The sequence below is a fragment of the Xylocopa sonorina genome, chromosome 5 (assembly GCF_050948175.1).
Source record: "Xylocopa sonorina isolate GNS202 chromosome 5, iyXylSono1_principal, whole genome shotgun sequence".
NCBI lineage: Eukaryota > Metazoa > Arthropoda > Insecta > Hymenoptera > Apidae > Xylocopa > Xylocopa sonorina.
The window spans coordinates 4,977,678-4,997,332 of NC_135197.1; positions in this window are offsets into that span (position 1 = coordinate 4,977,678).

Below are 19,655 nucleotides of genomic sequence, written 5' to 3' on the forward strand. Positions count from 1 at the left end.
AGTTTTTAAACAAACTGCGCGAATCTTCCTGGTGGGAATTGGTATTCCTCGCCTTTTGTTTTTCGAGCGCGATTCACCGTAGTTCCGTGCGGCGGTCGCGAAATGTATTCAACTTCCACGCATAATGTGGTAGTATAATGCGGATAGAATTTGCAAATTACGGACCCTTTTGCTTGGCTTGCCATCCAGTAATGCAAGAGGTGAATCGTTTAACGTGTGACGGAACTTCGTGCTAAAACCGGCACGAGAGACAAGAAAGGCGTGTCTCGAAGCATACCGTACCGAAAAGGTTGAGAAACGAGTCGCACGCCATTAGGTAACACGCTAATCCATTTGCATTAGCAAGCGCTCCGAGCGGAGTTATCGTATTCTCGATTTTGCATTCAAATCTCTCGTAAAACCTCTACCCTCCAGGATGTCATCATTTTGCGCTGACCCATTTCTTTACCATAAATGTTTTCCGGTTTTCCTTCAACAAAACCACCACCTCTCGTATTCCCTTCGATGGCCGTCGGTATACCTCGGTACGCCCACTCTTCCGATTTACTCGTCCCTTTCCTTCGTCCTTTCCCCTCCCGCAGTTTCTCTTCTCCTCCATCCTGTCTCCTTTTCTTTCTTCTCGTTGTCCGTCGTCCTCTCGGGGCCTTCCTTGCCCGCCTGTAGCTCTTCTCGAACTTCTCGTTGCCCCTTCCACAGGAATTCTCCTTTTCTACGGTCCTCCTGATCGCCTCGGGCTTTCCAAACTTCACCATCTTCTCTCGTGTCTGAGATGAGGAAGAAACAAGGAAAGGAGCCATCCTTCGCACTTTTTTACTTTTTCCCGTCTCGTTTTCTTCTCGTTGCCCCGTCTTGATTTCTTGACTCCGCCGATCGCCCGCTTTTCGACTGGCATCGAGAGATTCCTCGGCTCGTCTGGTTCGAGCCTGTCCTTTGTGCATTATCCATCGTGTCCCTACGGTACACCCACCCGTGGCTCTCCTCTCTTTACCCTCCTCTTAATTTTCCACCTCGAAAGGAGAGGTACACCGCCGATTAAGAAGGAATACAACGGACTCGCCGAACCGTAGAAATCCTCGCCCCCTACCTCTTCCCTTCTGCTGCTCTCCTTCTATCGGCGCGCATCTTTCCAGCATCCTAACGACGAAACTTGCCGTAATTGGATTTAATGAGCATTCTTTTCCTGCCTCGAGATCCCGATACACACTGGGAGCCGAGGTTGTTTGGCTCCGTGCTCGTTCGATTGTGAAATACTCGAGCACGCTTTGCCTGCTCGCCTCTCCTCGCGGTTGATCCGATGTAACTAACTTGCTCGAACTTGGATCTTGATAACCGCGAGCGTATCCCGGGCTACGTTCTTGCGTAGTCATCAAATCGGATGGAATTTTCGACCGTCGTCAATTTTACAGTCGACGCCAGCCAGAAGCATTCGTCGCGAATTCCACCTACCAGCGCACCGTTCTATTCTAGATAACGCGCAAAGTGCATTTACCTTTCCATCGAGCAATAACGTCGCGACGGCATCGACTTCAATTGCAAAAACGCGATGGCGACGCGAGGTTCGCCGTCGAAATCCGCGTTACCTGCGTGACATCGGCGTAAAAATGCCGCGAGAACGCGGTCATCGCGCGTATCGCGAGCCGCGTGCCCAGAACTACCCCTGGTAGTTCAAGTTTCGTCACAGTTTGGGGGGAGGGTGTGCTCGTTTCCGACCGCAAAACGGAAAAGCGTGTATCGAACTTCGAACGGGAAACTATGCCGTTGGAGGCGGTTGAAAAAGTTTCCCCGGTTCTATCTGGACCGCGGCGAAGTGGATTATGTATCCCGGCGGCCGTCGTGCATCTTCCGTGAAACTTTGTACCTAATCGCGGCTAGATTGTAGGAACGAGGCGAGGACGAGCCGCGGGAAGCGGCGCCGGTATACGTGCCTGGTGATTTATCGCCTTAACGCGCGTACTGATTTATTATCTCGGGGGTTGACCTTAGGACACGATCCCGCGGTGGTTCGGCCCGTTGCCGATCACCGATGGGACCGTCTCGATAGTGTCGACTGCACACCGAGACGAGGAGGGGATCATTGTTCTTTTCGCGAAATTGCAATCCGCGAGCACCGCGGCACTTAACCCTTTGCACTCTCCGAGTTATCGCGGATACGTACGCGTGTTCAAGTGCAGAATTATACTAATGTTTCCAGTGGAATTAGCCGATCGACCAGTTTCGTCCTATAACGTGATTGAGAAATTGCGGGTTACAGATGCAACGATCGGTTTGTTTTATTAACCCGTTTACTGGTAGGGTGAGTCGAGTCGTTAGACGGATCGCTAATATCTCGTATCTAATAACGTAGTAATTTATTTATCCGAGGACTCATCGTTTTTTCTACATAGTCGTTACGTTCCTCGTGCACTTTAAAGTACGATTTCTCTTATTTTTCCGTCGTTCCGTAGAGGTATGCTCGGCTTGATAAATCATCGGACCGCGTTCATTGATTTACCTTCCCTTCCTCATTTCACCGCGAGGTTTTTCGGAACGGAAAGTTGAAAGTTAATGGTGCACGAGATTGCGATTCCACCTCTCGATCGCGATATAACTCATCCGAACGAGGGAAAAAGGATGCGATAGATCGCGTGTTTGTCTCCTTTCTTCTATTAACCGGAGCCTGTCGCAACCCTTCAATTACGTTATAATTGAGGGGTTCGCGGCAGCCACCACAGCCTGCCTTTCGCTTTTACGTTTTATTCTTTTTCCATTTTCTTTTTCGTTTCGAAAATTGCCTTCGAAAAGTTCGTTGACTCGCACGTGCCAGGTTCACGAACGGCTAGGAGCATAATCATCGACGTCGTGGCCCATCCCGTCGATGGCGATTCGACGCGATCCGTGAACGCGCGAGCGAAAACACAAGGGGAGGAACGAACGAGAGCCATGAAACGCCGCTTTGTCCACGGCGACAGCTGCGTGTCCGTTTCGAAATGAAAGTTAAAAAGCACGACGATTCTGCGTTATCTGCCGATCGATGCGCGCAGCATCGGACGAAAAGGAAATCATCTCGATTAATTTTACGCGCGGCTACGATCGACTGGAGCTGAATCGCGTTCCAATGATTAAACGCGGCGTAGGCATTCGATATTCCCGGGTACGAGGCTCGTTTGAACGTACTCGTTCTTGTTTAGAGGATCCCCTTTTCCCGTGTACGTCGTTCGCGGTAGAAAACGAAGCGGAAGGAGGGAAAAAGTGGCGAGAGAGAAAGATATTATTCAAGTTTTCTTTACGTTTTCAGAACAGATAGGAAATCTTGTGGAACAGTGATCTACCGCGAGGGCGGATGAGATACGAGCTCGCGTTGAAATGTTTTCCCTCTAAAATGGAGAAAACGGAGGCAACGGGAGGCGAACCTCGAGTATTTCGTCATAGATTCCACTTGGAAGTTGCCGGTGTGCGCCGAGTTACTTACAGTTCCGAAGTTGCACCCGGTATCATTGCGCCGTGTCCCGAGACCTTTTGATCCGTTTGGATTTCATTTGTGGCCGCGAGGGAGAGACTTTTCCCTCTCCATGTACCGTCGTCCTCTGGTCCCCGGAAAAATTTGTTACCTCTAGGCTATTTCCCGATGACATCGCGCGTTCCCTTTTCCCAGCACTACCTGCTGTTAGGGGTCGCCTTCTAATATTTTTCGCATCCCGTCCCTTCCCCTCCCGCTAAAGTGCAACCAGCTCTCACGAGCGCACTTCCGACCAGGCTCGAAACGCGCACTCGACCTCTTTGCGCTCTCCTTTTCTTCCAGCAAAAGATAAACGCATCGCATTTATTGCGGCCAGTTCCTCGGGAAACGCCTATCCCTCCGGTGAAACGTCCGCGGTAATAACCTTCCACCTGTAACGACCGATTTCGATCACTCGACCGCTGGTCTACCGTGCGCCAGGCTGTAATTATATGCAACTCCGTTAAGGGTGTCTTCCGATTCGAGAAACTCCCCGATGTATTTGCTTTTCCATTTTTTTTTTTTACTGACTGCTACAGGGACGAATTAGCTGCGAAACTTGTGCAGCGAGTACAGAAAAAAATACATCGACTGCTACTCTTTCGTCAACGTCGGATTCAGAGGCATGTGTAATCAGATCAAGCGATTAACTATTGAGATCCGTCAGGATCGGTAGCGTAAAAAATTTAGCACTGTGGACGTCACAAATCTGGTCGTTAGATCTGTTGTTCCGCTATAAAATCCTCTCGGTTGGCCTTTACGACTTGTCGTTTGCTTTTGTTCACCGTGTTTCGGATCCCGTCTCCTCTTTCTTCCTTCCCTTTTTGTTATTTCACAGCATGGCTACGCGAGCCTGTCCTAGCGCGTTCTTAATCCCAATTCACGTTCGTCGACATGTGTTACTTTTATCGTTTTTATCCAACCGACCGCGGTATACACGATTGTTCGTCTTTCTTTATTACTATCCGACCGGGCTCGCAATTAAATGGACCCCGGCCCGTCTATAAATTTAATTGACTCTGTGAAACAGCTCAGACGAGATACGGTTAAAAACGAGGGTGCAGTAACCGTGACAGCCCGTTGTATTAAGGAAGATTACGTAGGAGTTTACGTAATTGTTTACAGTAACTAATTAAGTCAGGACGAACTTCATAAATAGAGAGTGCGAGAAAGCTGGTAATTATTTCGGGCGTTCGTTCAGATTAACCGTGTTGAACCGATTAAAAAGTGTTCCGCGGGAACGATTGTATGGAGAAAATGTTAATTGTCTTACGGAGAATATGATATAACGCCTCGATGGTTGGAACAAGAGATTAGATTATCGATTTTCTTTTCAAAAGTTGTTACAATGTACTTTACTACTCGCGCGAAGAAAACCACCCTTCGAATGTCCCCGCGTACCGTGCACGCGTAGATCAAATCGTTTTACGACGATAGACGCGAAACGTCTTAACGATTTTTGTTCCCAGAACAAACACCCCAATTAAATCTCGATCCTATCACCATAAATTCGCTCTGAACACCCTCGCAAATCTCATCCTGGCTACCGTAACCCCCGTCAGTATTTTTTTTTTCCTTCTAATTTATCGCAACGTAAGCCGGCTCGGGAACAGTTCCTTAATCCCGGTTCACGCGTCGCCGTGTCGGGCTGGTTTTACACGTTGTTCGGGCGGCGGGTGCGAGCAAATCTCGTTTTCACGTGCGTGCATGTGGATGAGGGAGGGAAGAGACATAGGGAGAGAGAGAGAGAGAGAGAGAAGGAGAGAGAATAGTTGTCAGCTGACGCGTGTTCCGTGGCGAAGGGGCTTTTTCTCCACGGGTTCCGAACCCGCGTACCCCGCCTAACGCGCGAGCAACTCGACCGATGTAGACGCGCGTCAATCCGTGACGCGGCGCGGCGCCGAGCCGAGCCGAGGCGGACGTCTCGCCTGACTTTATTTATTTTCCGAGGAAAGCGGCGCGCAGCACGTGGCGGCAGCTTGCAAATGACACATGTACACATTTTTCTTTCTCTCTCTCTCCCTCTCTAACCCTTACGTGCACCTCATTCATGCGGACCGATCGTTCGGGGCAAGCGTTTTCATCCCCACAAAAAAAAGGCTCGGTCTGCGACAATGCTGTGCTTGTCCCGCGCGAGAACGGGGAAACTTGTTGGCACAGCTTTCGACGGATTTACGATGAGATCGTTACCGGCGATCGCTGGCTGAAAGGGTGGAAGGGCGTGCCTCTGGCGGGGTTGTTCAACACTCTTTATGATTAAGCGAAGATTCGCAGATCTACGTTCGAAAAGTCGAGGTTTAGGCAAGTGGCGATTAATTTCCTGCGCGTTGCAGGATTCTGCGAGCGTTCTGACGAGGAGGACGTCAGTTGCCCCGATCGAGTAAACCACGAGAGCGTATAGAGCGTTCGTGAATTAAACATAAGATAAGGGAAACCGATCGTCCGGCACATTTTACGTGTAAATAATAAGGACAGGAAACATTAGGGTGGCTCATTTAAATTTTAAAACAGGTTCGCCAGTTAATTCGGTATTTCAAATATTCACTGGATCCTTCTTTCCCGCTTAACAGCCTCCGCGACGCGTACCCTTCGGCTCCGTGCCCTGAATAACTCGGTGATAAACGAATGCTAATTGCTCCTCTAAATGAACAATTTAATAAAGATGCCGTTCGATTAGCGCGAACGGACGGGGTGAGTTCGTTAAACGCGTGCTTCACACGGCCGGCCGAAGGATTAGTTCCCGATGGTCTTACGATTTTATCGCGCGACTGGTCGAGAGTGCAACGCCTGGCGCGCACGATGACCATGTCGTAAACAGCCGACAATGACACATAAATATCGCGATAGTTCGCACGCGAAAGTCGTAAGCCCTTTTTTAACGCACCCCTCCTCGTCCTCTGCGTTGCTCCATGGACTACTACATCCGCAGTGGCTCTTCATTATCTAAGCTCGGGGACCATTAGCATAATGAATGGTGAACGTCATAAAATCGGGCTGCGGGGTTAACAGGCACCGTCGCCGGGATATTTACCTCTTTATCCCTGCGACGCGCTGTTAAATTACGCCGGTCGCGATGGGAAAAGAGGAAGAAGAGACTGTTGCATCTCGATGACTGGGATAGTCGGCGACTCGCGAGAGGATAGGTCTATCCGAGCGGAGGAAACGAGGTGACTCCTTTCGAAGGACGATATTGAATTAAATCTCCGTCTATATTGCTCGAATCAATCTGTCTATTGAATCGTGATCGATACTTTACTACTTCCTGGCTGATGGTTTCTCGCGATCATTTCCGTCTTTTCTCTTCTCCCTTTCAAATTTTCGCCCGAGTCGATTTCCGCGCTCGACCTCCTTTCATCCTCGCGAGGCTAATTCTTCTAGTTAACCTATTTAACTGAACGTGTATCCCCCTGCGTGAATTTAAATAGCGTAATTAGAACATTTCATCAAATTCTGTAGTTGAAGACCGTCGTCGCGAGTAGAAGTTCGTGTTTCGTTCGAAAGCGAAACGAAGTCGGATAAAAATTTGTTCGCTAACGGAGTTAAAATCGAAACCGTGCTCTCCCCAAGCGGATACCACCGAAGGTTATCAAGGTTGAAGGACTCCGGGTCCGTACGAGATCTTCATCCGAGACATTTACCGAGGGCGCCAGCAATGATCACGGTCTATCTTCGCCGGTTCGTGCCTCTGAAAGGTCCTGTGTCCTGAATAGAGCAATTACGAGGCGAGATCTGGATTTGCCGGCTTCTTTGCGCCCGATGCGCTCCTTTTTTCTTTGTCCGGGCGCCGCGAGCTGGCGCGTTAATCTCTTCTTGAAGAGCCCCGGTGAATTGGATGATTCAGGTGAAGTTTGCCGGGAGTACATACTCGGCACGCCGGGGGTAGAGGGGTGCGAGATGGCGGGGGTCACCGCTATCTCCTCGCATGAAAAGGGGTTGGAAACCCCTTCAGGGTGTGCGTTGGCAGGGGTTCGATCCCCTGGCGCGCGTTAAGCCTCGTTTTCAGCGTTACACCGGCCGGGTAGGAGCGGTGGCTCCGTATCCAGCGTGCAACGACGATAAACGACGGGCGTGGACCGAAAATTCGCAGCGGGCGTGCCCGCGGTGTCTCGCCTTGCAAAATTAACGAATTCAATCAACGGGAACGGGGCGTCGTTGGACGCGACGTGCTCGCTTAACGAGGAGGCTCGCGTTACGTCTGCCGTTGACACCGTGATACGTCGCGTCCGCGATCCTAATAATTCTGTTTAGTTTAATGAACAGAATCGACGCGCGGAATCAGGCCCCGGGTAATCTGTCGGGGTCGTTTATATTCGGATGTAATCTAGAACGGGGCGGAATCACCGTTCGGAGCTCATTTTCGTACCCTACCTCCCCCGTGTCGTTAATCTTTCTCTGCGAAATAGTTTACTCGTTGCTCGTACCGGGGGTATTAATCGTGGGCCGTAGGTCGCGCGGAGTGCATTTGTACGCCACTGGCGCGAGCATTCCGATCGCGATCAACTCGAACGACGTGATCAGTCGAACCCGCCAACTATTTATTCTCATAGTTGGAATAAATTACAATCGGGATATCTATAATACTATATTCTCGCGGTGGAACGTGTATCACGTGTAAGTACGTAAGCAGGCGATGCGTATCGATCTTCCGTAGCCGTTTCAAGTGTTTCGATATAATTAAAAGATGACGCGCGGTTATTAAAATTAATTAAGCCCGGTACCAACCGATGGTTGCATCGATCGCACTCAGCCGATGTTCCCCGATAATGCGACTCCACTCCGAGGGATTACTCTCCGAATCGCACAATTCTAGCATGGTACGTTTAATTAATTTCTCTAAACTCGTCGGCCGGTACATCTAATCGGGCCTGGAGCATCGAACGCCAACGAACACTGGCACATTTATCGCGAGTTGATTGATAGAAGTTCGATTGAAATTTGTCCCATTGCGAGACGAGCCTTTGCTCCAGCGTGCATAAGGTACGCGTTGGTCGTTTGTACGCGTGTAGTTGGCAAACGGTACCACCACGCGTGTCCAACGGTTCCTCGTTCGCTAAAAAAATGTTCTGTTATTTATTTTTGCCCTCTCGCTCCCCGCCTCTAGCCTTTCTCCGTTTTCTCTATTTTCCTCTGTGTATAACGAAGTGAAATACGGTTGTCGGTGCGATCACGTTGTACACGGTTACACTAGGCGCTCGCGCAATATTCGTAATTCATAATGTTGAACGGATGAACGCGGTTGAACGGGGTAAAAAATTATGTACACGCCGGGGCACGGGCATTCAGGTATTTGGTGGCTTTCACGGTTAAAGCAAGCTTTGGCACGCGCGCGGCTTTTTCCTCCGCTCGGAAAAATCGACATTTTATTTAATTGCACCGGCGCCACGCCGCTCCGCAGGTTGGCCGTTCCTTTATTTACCGGGAATTAAATACTGGATAGCCCCGGCGTAGGAATCCGATTTTTAATTTGCACCGTTTTATCTAGCTCCGCCGCGTTTTAATGATATATTCTCGTTACGTTCGGTTTGAACGTTTCAAAAGAGAATCGTGCGTTCACCTCTGCGATTCGCTCCTCGCGGATCCTCGGTGTTCCTCTGTTTTTGCTTGGATTTTTCCACGTCTCCCTCTTACCTCTCCTTCGCGATCCACCCGTGAAACGATGCGGGGTTTCAATCGAACGTTCGATGAAACGGTCAGCGAACAGCACCGCTGAGAAAGCGAATTTTAATCAGCGGGAGAAACTTCCCTCGGCCTGGCCGATTGAAATCGGACGGGGAACGCGAGCTTTATAATACGCGAGATTTGGCGATTTAAAAAGAAATAACTGGAATATCGTTAATTAACGGCGGGACGACGCGATGCTCCAGCTCGATTAATTATCGCGATGAAAGACCTCGCACATGAACCGGTCAAATCGTCGTTCGTTTCGTTGCGCCGTCGTATCGGATACGGTCATCGTCGGTTCAAATAGTTTCAATTTATTACTCCGCCCGTTGACACGTTACGAGCAAGATTCTCCTTGTTTCTTGCTTTTTGTCCCTACGCATCCTGCCCTAGTTTTTGCTTTATCAGCGACGACTTCATTTCTTCTCGAAGGGCTTTTCGGCCCGTTCCCTCTCTCCTCTTCTCAGTCATTTCTCATCGCGATCCCTTGTCCTTCTTTCGCCATTCGGGACCTTTACTCGGAACACGAGGCAGCTGGCTCAAATCAGCTCGAAATTACCAAAGAAACCCCCCATTCGAGTCTTCTTTCCCCGGCCATTTCTGCATCTTTAAATCCTGCGAGCGTTGCAGCGGCATCCTCGGCCATGATTCTTTTGAAACACGTGTTCGTTGAGATTTTACTGGGCCACGGGGTAATAAATATTCGTAGTTAACATTCTATCTGATGCGCGATGAATAGATTTCCACGTAAACAGAAAGAGAGAGCGTAGCAGTAGGAAAAGATTGGCGTAGATCGTATTCGATTAAAATCCGGTACGAATCGTGAAACGCGAGATACTACGCGGAGATAAATGAATAATGAGTATTGTAGTGTATAATAAATGGTATCAAAGGCCGACAATAAGCTGCTTATTTAATATTAATGGCAGGTTTCGGATCAATAGGGAATTCACGGTGCCCAGGGCCAGCGCAGGAAAGAAGGAATAGAAAGATTAACGAGGTTTGATTGACGCTTTCATTGCTGCCGGGTTCACTGCAACAACGGTCGCCCGTGTGACGTGCACGGAAATGATGTATAAAATCGCGTCTTTGATGCGTGCCATTAGTATGCGAACATGACGGAATCGATGAAAGGTTTTAACGCTCCATTTCGCTTTTAAGTCCAGCATTTTATAACATTCGTGCCGCTTACCGAGAGCGGTTATTAAATCAATTATCAGGCCAATTATCGGTTAAAAGCAAAATAGAATTTCTGCTCGTGCACGCGTCACCCTTCCTTTTGAAATCCTATTTCAGCGCGATCGACGGGTGGGACGCGGAATAGTCGAAAATCCGCCGATGGAATAAAAAGGACCCGGGTTCGATGGGCGTCGTTTCATCGACAGAACGATTCGCGGATCGAAAGCGAAGTTCTTGCCATATCCCTGTCTTCCACCATTAGCGGATCCCACGATCCTTCATCCGTACGTTCCCTAACTTTCCATTTCAACGAACGGGGGGAACTTCCCGACTCTTGTAAACACGCGTTGCGCGATACGTCGAATCGCGAAGGTGGTTAAAACAATCGTAATAACAAGATGTCTTTATCACTGTCGGTTCCGCGAGCCGCGCAAGTGATCTGTGATAAACGACCGGCGCGATAGCGCGGCTGACGAAGAGGGAGCAAACGCAAGCGAAGCAATTCGCTTTCTTTTTCTCTTTCCCGTGGTATCATTCGTACGTACGCGTACAATTACCAGCGACGGTTACGATTAATGAAACGCTGGTACACAAGGATAAGAATTGTATCTTTGATTCATTACGTTTCACGCGTTTAGACGGTTCGGTTTAATTAGCGGCGAGCGTCTGCTGTTATTTAATATTTTAGAACGGAGTTTCGTCTACCTTTTTGTTCTCCAATTAACAGGCTCTTTAAGCCCATGAATAATTCATCGGTTACAACAATTTATTGGCTCTTCGATTTCATGAAACGTGAGATAGATTGGTAATTAAGGGCAATTGTAAATCGAATGGACACGTTCGGATGTTTTAGCCCGTGAGTTCGGTGATCCGACGTAGTAAAGCGGCGCAACCGCGAAACTGTCGTAAATCACGCCCAATTTTTGGGTTCGTATCGTCTCCGCGCTTTTAATTGCACCGTTACGAGTTTCGTCATAACAGCCGGATCGTTCGACTTTTATAGTCGGTTTTATTAAGTTTATGACGTTCCAGCGGTTGCGGCTGTATTCTCCACTCGATGGGACTTACGTTCATCGGTTTACCGTCCTCGTATCGATCCTGATAACGGTTAGGTATCCAACGACATTCATTTATCACGCAGCTTCCTTTTTGCCATCTTCCTTCTTCGCGTTTATTAAGACGTTTCTCGGGTCGTGAATCTTGATTAAAAATCAATTAGGAGACGCGATTAAAAACTGGATCGCCGTGTGCATCTGATAACGTTTTCTATGGCGAAAGCGCGTCCTCTTTTTTTACTTTCTTCCTAGCCGTTCGCTCGCTTTTTCGTCCTCGTGGCGAGAGTGACTTGCGCGATGTCAATTTCTTATATCGCCGGTTTTCTTCCACTTTTTCTTTTACTTACGTAATAAACTTAGGGAACTTAAACATCATGAAAGATTCATAGTTGCCGGCGCAAAAAGAGATAACGCCTCGTTTACGAAGATCGTATATGGATGCAACGCGAGAAGTGGCATTTCAACGGCATTCGTTATTAAACGCGTTTCCAGTTATCTAGTTTTTCTCCGGATAGAATTACCATCGGTTATCAATTTGTCCTTGTTTAGAACAGAGTCGCGAAGAGATCGGAGATTTCTCAAGCGTTTAAAACCCGAAGCGTGCCCATTTGAAAAATCGCGATCCGCCGGGCGCGCGATGAATTGATTGTCTTACTTCAGCCAGGGTGGAAGATTTGTTCACCGGCTTATACCGTCGGAAACGTATGGGAGCCGGGCGAAATCGCGGCGTGGAACGCGGGGAACGAATCTTTCATCGGGAGGAGAGAGTATTCAAGCCACGGATAAAAAGGATCGAATAGATTTTAGTAGCGAGTAATCGCGGTGTGCGCGATAGTTGGTTGAATGATCCTCTTTTATGGGACCTAGAGATCTTTCCTCTCGCAATTCTTCCCGGTTCCTGAATGCCTCGCTGTATTTTATCCGGCGCTCGCCTCACAAAAGATCGGTTATTCCGACCGCCCCGTTCCCGTCGTTCCAGAACGCGAGATATGCAAAACTTTTATTTAAAATATCCCACGCCACCGTATTATTATATCCGCCCTTCGATACCCATGCTCCACATTTTTGCCGTTGTTTTCTTTCGGTCCATTTCGCGTGCCGTTCTCTCCGGGTACGCTTCACCCCTCGCACCGTCCCGCGAAGCTAGAGAAGGGTAGCAGACGCCGTGGGACGGGGCGAAATTCCGCCGCGGAAATTCGCTTTCTTCGCCGCCGCGAAATTATCAATCCGAGCAGAGGCAGATACGAATCTGTCGAAGCTGTCTGTCTCGTCGAGCGCAACGAATTACGGATAAACAGGGGGAAACGAACGCGTATACATATACAGGGCGTTTCCTGTCGCGACTATTGATTCCTCATTGTCGTACGCGCTGCCGAGGGACACGCGAGGCAAACTGCTGCCCCGCGTGGGCAAAAAGGTAAAACTCTACCTTTCCCCGATTCCACCCTCCCTTTCACTCGTCCGCAGCCCCCAACCTTTTCCAAACAGCTGGCTTTTCCGAACTTTTTCAATCTCCCACCTTGGCGGACGTACCTGGCGAAGGCACCGGTTGTCCGTTAGCTGTTCCGTTCGTTTCTATTCTACCCCGTGTATGCTTTTTCCCTTATTGCGATTTATATCGCGATAGCGTTGTCTACATCTATTAAGTCGTAAAATTGGCGATACCTCGGGATTCTCGTACATAGCAAATGATACTTTTCTCCTATTTTCTTCTATTGTCTAGATACTGACCAGTCCATTTTTATTATGTCCTCCTCAGACATTTTTACGAAGGTAGAAATACATCGAGTTATTCTTTCATCGAAGCTTAATTAATTTCAACAGTACGCGCACCACGTTATACTCTTTCGTCTTCTATAAAGTTCACTTCTCGAACAGAAGGCGGCATTGTAATTTCCCGCGACTCTCATCGTTTGCTATCCAATTCTTACGCGACTCTTGCGTCAAGATAGCTTAAGTACCTCGAGCGCAGAACTACGATATATCCGTTCATTCGTCTGAAACGAATCGTCGAGTCACCTTCTATAGACCGGCGGAGCAGCGAGTCGAACACGGAAATTGTATCGATTGCTCGTTTCGGCGTATCGCAATTTATTGTTCCGGCGATCGAACGGTTTTCCACTTAAGCGACTCGCTTGAATTTCCCCGCGGCTGCCGCCCAAGGCGAGCGGAATAATTTATCGAACGAGAAGGAATATTCTCTGTCGCGCGACCCTCGGCGAACTTTAAATCCCGGTCGGAACACGCTAAGGAAGATCGATACGAGTTTTTAAGGGACGCGTCAAGTTCTATTTCAGTGGCGAAAATGTGAACCGCGGCGTTTTTCGGCTTCTCGGAACACGCGTTGCCCGCGAAACGAAGGGAAGAGGCCGAGGGTGTCGTCTGGGAAATTTTCAAACGGTTTCTCGATCCACGAAAATAAACCGCCGGCGAAGATGCGTGGTGGATCCACCGGCGTAACATTGTACGAAATACCGCCGAAACTCGACGACCGTAATTACGTCTTTTTTACACCCGTGTGTGTGTATGTGTGTAATTCATTCCTGGCTCCGCGAGAGGATAATTACAGGTCGTAGTGTACACTCTTCCGTCGTCACGTCCGTTCACCGGTTCTCCCGGCAATAAATCACGTCGCGTCTGGCATTCCTTTTCGAAAAACGACCACGGAAGATTGACTGTGACCGATTCCGTGAACGAACTTCGCGGTCCTTACGGTTTCGTAAACTGTACCGTTCGTTTGGTTCCGAAATTCGTTTGCCCCCAACAAAAAAAGGGGGATAAAATTAAAGGGCAGGGAAATAAATGGACCAATAGAGAGAGAGAGAAAGAGAGAGTGAGAAAGAGAGAGAAGGAGAGAAGAGGAGTAATATCGGGAGGAAAATTGCGGAAAAGAAACCAGCGACGGTAATTATTCCGAATGGTTGAGAGTTAACGAGCTTGCGGAAATTCAGCTGTTTGCTAGACTCTGCCCGCGCACGGTAATGCGTTTCACATTTTTCTTGACGTTTCGCAGCGAAATCGCGAATCCCGCGACTTTCCTCCGCTGTTTCCGCGAACCCTTTCAACGTCGATTGCGCGGGGCGGGACCACGTGTTAGCACGGGAGCGACATTAGCGTAACGCTGGCTAGCAGAGAGTCGCTTGTTTTCTTGTATCGAGCACAACGGAAAGGTCGTGGAACCGTCGAGACGATAACACCTGTACTACTTCCACCAAAGCGTGGAAGTCCGGCCAATGGTTCTTGGCGAGGGGCCAAAAGTTTCCGCTAAAAGTCTGATTCATGGCGGTGAAAGTAAGAGTCTCGCTGATTCTCAAAACGCGTTTCCTCTACCACATTCCGTATCGATGCACGGTGACACAGTAACGTCGCATCGTGTCTGGCCGTGGAGGCACGACCAACCAAACTATCGATCATTCCGCCGTTACGACTTATTTACGTGGATTAAATGCAAAACCATTGATTCGCCGGGAAAGCCTTCTGCTTTGCCATTCGATTCTGATTAAGAGGGAAAGGAAAGCGAATTGATTAATAACGAACGATCACGTACGGCTTGTACGTCCTCTTGTAAAAAGCGTACGATGGACTCGTCGACAAATTTAGACGTCTTCCCGGTTGGTTTTTTGCGGTCTAAAGTGTCGAGCCGATGGGAAAATTCGATAGTCGAGAGAGTCGGTTGAAACCAGTTTTAAAATCGTTACCATTCGCGGTCCAGTTCGCCGGCCTCGCGATTCGGTTCCCCCCGAGGAGCGGCGAAAAGTATGGTACCACGTTCCAGGCGTGGTCTATTAACTATTTCCGCGATCCGTGTAACAGTGTCGCGTTTCTTTCCTCGCTGGGACAATTTCTCGCGGAGTACGTGCCGCGCATATAATGAGATCGCTTAGTAATCGTCACACGCATCGTGCGCGCAGACGACTATCGTTTGCTTCGCATAAACCTTCGAGTATCGATGGATACACGTTCCACCAGTTTCGCGTGAAATCGCGCACAGGTTTCGATGCGACGCTCGTAATTCTCTTTCCCTTTTAATTCACGTCTTCACTTGTAAGTATCCGCAGGAGGGGGAGCGCGGCAGGAATTTCCGAACAAACGTTCGAGAAGGTACGTGGGAAATATTATGTAACTAGGATGTAACAACAACGGAGTTGTCTCGTAGACGTACGACAGTGACGTTGACGTGTGACAACTTATAGAGACGTCGTTGCAAATAATGCGACTGAATATTTCAGACGGCCTTAGACGGGAATAAATCAATTTTATTGCAGCATACATTAATATTATCGTGGAAACGATTTATAGAACTGAAATTATCGCGCTACGTATGCGCTGTGTAACACGATGTAGAATATCCGATAATTTCAGTACGTTGTAACAGGCATATTAAATTTACGCGACGTACTACATCAAAACGCGTGACAGGAAAGTGTGCATACCTAAAATAGTACCGTGAAATCACGAGTGGATACATCAAAGTGACACCCGCTGGAAAATGTCGTACGCTCTGAGAAATTCCGCTCAACTTTTCTAATCCCCTTCGAACCCTTACAAAGTCGCGTAAATTCCCAACGGCAAAAGGTAACATTTATCATTCAGCTCTGTCTCTCGATAACGCGTTCCTTTACTGTTTACGTAACCCCTTAATTAACTCGGAACGGTGACATTCCGCGCGAATTAGCTCTCCGAAACTGCCAATAGAAGCGGTCGAACGGGACGTAAAAGAATCTTGTAAAATTTTCTACGGTCATACGAGCCATCCAGCTCTTGATTCATGTTCGAGGATGGCGTGCGGACGAAAGTTTCCGCGAGGCCAGCCTCGTTACGTCGAAGAGGCTGTTCGCTCGATTTTAGTGCGGCCTGGGTAAATTGCGAAAGAGAAACGGCTGTTTGAACGCGGCGACAGGAGGCCGCGGTTTCATTACACGCGTGAAGAAAATCCAGGGCTGCGGAGCGCACGCGGAAAACTACGAATTTCGAAATCGTAACCGTTTGTATCGGACGACGGAGACACGATTCCGGCGGTCCACTGGCAGGTGGTACGTCGCTTTCATTTCGCCGCGCGAGGGAAATCTTTCTTGGGCGTGTCGCATCCACGCTTTTTGCCGTTTCGATTTTATGGTATCGTCAATCGGAACGTAACGTTGCTTTCGCCTTTCGATTCATCGATTTCGCTCGTAGTCGTTCTGGCAATTACGCGCGTGTAGCTATTTCTTGCGGGAATTTAAATATGGGAACGCGAACCACCGAGTTCGAGCAGTGTTTTTTATTTTCGATCGGACGAAGGCGATAGACGGTAAGAAGTATGTAGGTAGATACGTTGAAATGTTTATTATCGAGATAGCGTTGTACAAGATGCGCGAAAACGTAATCGCACAGCGACCAAGAGTTAAGCGTACACAAAGGATTCTTTTATCTTTTGTACAAACGGGGCTTCGCCGCTCGTAGACGATATTTTATAAATCGCGTTCACCGAGGAGTGCACGCACGCCCGCGTCATTATTCCGAGCGTTGGAATCGAGGGGATTACTTTCTGCTCTTTCGGTTCTTTTACATTGACATTTTTACTTTTTCCCCTGACGGGGCAAGCGAGTTTATAACAAGCTGAATTTATCGGGGGTTAAATCGCAGGAACGGAATGCTCGGAGGGTGTAAAGATGAGATCGGGCCTCGGTAATTCGAGAAAGAGCGAGTGCGCTCCGATCTAGATTAAAGATTTCGATAATGGAAACGCGCGATGCGAAAGGGGGGGCCCGTTGCCCGGGCCCCAGCATCGTTTCTGGGATCGTAATCGAACTGTTATCGGTTCGTTTCACGGCGTGCAGTAATTATTTTTAATTCAACCTTGCGCACCGAACAGATGCGCGCGGCTCTCGACTTGCCTAGGATCTTTCGTCACGAGTGGATGCCTCGTTTTAGAATCGAACGTCGCCTCCTCTTTTCTTATTCATGCCCCTGATGCGATTTCGAGGCATGTCGTTGATCGAAATTATTAGATTAGCCCGAACGAGACGCGAGTTATTGAACTTCCCCGACGATACCTTTTCAGATACGAGGAATCTCTTCAGATTCTTTTTTCTTAGTTTTTCTTTTTTAATTCTTGCTTTACCATTCGTTTCTCCCGAACACGTCTCGCGAATTTCTTTCATTACCTCGCTACTCGTCCTCGTCAGACTCCTATTTCATATCTGGTCGCATAATTCTCCGTGATCTCTGCTCGATGCTCTCTTAATAAGTACGAGTCGTGTTCTCCCCCCCCTCTCTCTCTCTCTTTTCTTCCTTTTCTGTAGTAATCTCTGGCAAAAGATATCAATTTTTACGATGGCCTTTCCCGGCTCGGCCCAGAGCTGCGGAGGTGGGCGGAGAACGTCGGGCAGTGCTCGACCTCGTTATCGACTCGAAATTCTTCTCAATTTCCGGTAGAGGAAATCGAACGGTCAGCGTGGAGCAATCTTGCTAACTGAATTCCATCTCTTGATGGACAAAAGCCAGTGGGAATCGGCGCGGCGTCGAGCCTTGCCCTGGCCATCGGTGCTCCGGGTATTTCAACGAGGGGGTCCCTGTTCCTCGATGTTTCTAGGTCAGTTGACTCAACTAGTTCGCTTCTGGGTCGGTCACCGTTTGTCTAAGTTTCAGAATGCCCTCTCTCTGCTGGCGGCGGCGGCGGCGGCGGTGGTGGTATTGCTATCGTTGAAAGTCAAGCCCGAATGAACTTCTCTGTCTGGACCCGAGATGCGGGGGCACCCGGGGACGAAGTTTTAACCGGTGTACCATCTGTGATATGAGAATTAGTTACCGGAGGTAGGAGACAACGCCGCGACAACGAGAAAGTTACGGACGAGTGAACGGAGATAATTGTTGTTTGCTAAATTCCAAGCCGATATCTTGTAACGGAACTCCTTCTCCACGGCTCCACCGTAGTCTACATTATTATTCCATTAATTGAACCTCCGCGCAACGGCCGCACAGTAGGACGCGTTTATCGATTTATATTCTCCACCGCCAACCACCCCTCTTCTCGTCGTCGGTTTTCCTCTCTCCCTCTCGTTCTCTCTCTCTCTCTCTCTCTCTCTCTCTCTCTCTCTCGCTGTCCGTCTCTGTCTCTTTTTCTCTCCGCCGTTCCCTAACGCTTTGTAAGTTAGGTAGGTACGGCGACGCGTTTTATTTTACCACTACCCAACCTTAACACTACCCAAGCCGAGGAATTCGAGCTCGTAGCAATTCCAGGCTCGGATTTAAGGAAAGGATTCCGTATAGGTATATCTCGTGTCAAGGTACAGCGCGAACTATCCTTTTGTCCTTGGAGTTCCTTTGTACCGATACTCTTCGGCGCACGGGATACTTACGTAGCGAGGACCGAACAGAGAATTACGCGTCTCAGAATTATATGGCGAAACGGCTACGAGCTCGAGTTGTACTCAGGGCTGTAATACCTTTTGCCATATGTCTGTCGGAACGGGGTATTGCTCTTTTCCTCTTTACCTTACAAAGCTTGCTTTTCTCCGATCTGAGAACGTGTTTCTACCGCGCGAGCACTGTCATTTTGAAAGCCGTATCATCTTGTTTGTCCTATTTCTCCCCGTCCTCCGCATCTCCTCGATCATCGCGTTCCTTTTACATCGATCGAACTTTGAACGCAAAGCAAATCACGAGGAATGCCGCTCGAACGGTTCGATAATAAATCGATTCGAGCCAGTTAACTACGATCAGTACGATTAATACCGTGGAACGGTCGTTTCGTTTTATTATTTTTTTTTTCTCTTCCCTTTGTAGTTTCGCTGCGCCAGCCCAAACGCGCTCCAATTTCGTATCTCCGCTTAGGAACACGTATCTACGGATACGCGCACTCTCGACGTGTATAACTTAATTACGCGTTTCATCTCGTTCTATCCGCCGTTTAACACTCGAGCAGCCTAATCGCGGTGTTATTACTACCGGCTGATGCCTTTTAAACCTCTCTCCCCTGGTTACGCGCGTAACAATTAAACAGAAATTAATGTCGTCCGTTACCTTCGTTATTATTATTCCCGGGCTTTTTCTACCCGCTCGAACTGTGGCTTGCGCAACGGAAGAATTTTTATCGCAAACAACGAGGAAACGAGCCGTTTTATTTCGCGTATATATCACCTGGCTACTAGCGAACGAGTAAAGTACTCGCGTATATTTTATCGATGCCACTCCGTTATTACACCGGTGTCGATGGAGAGAGAGAGGAGCACCCGTCTGTTTTATTTGCAACTACAGCCCTGGTTCTCCTTGCCAGCAGCCTTGCCCGAACCGGCCAACGACCG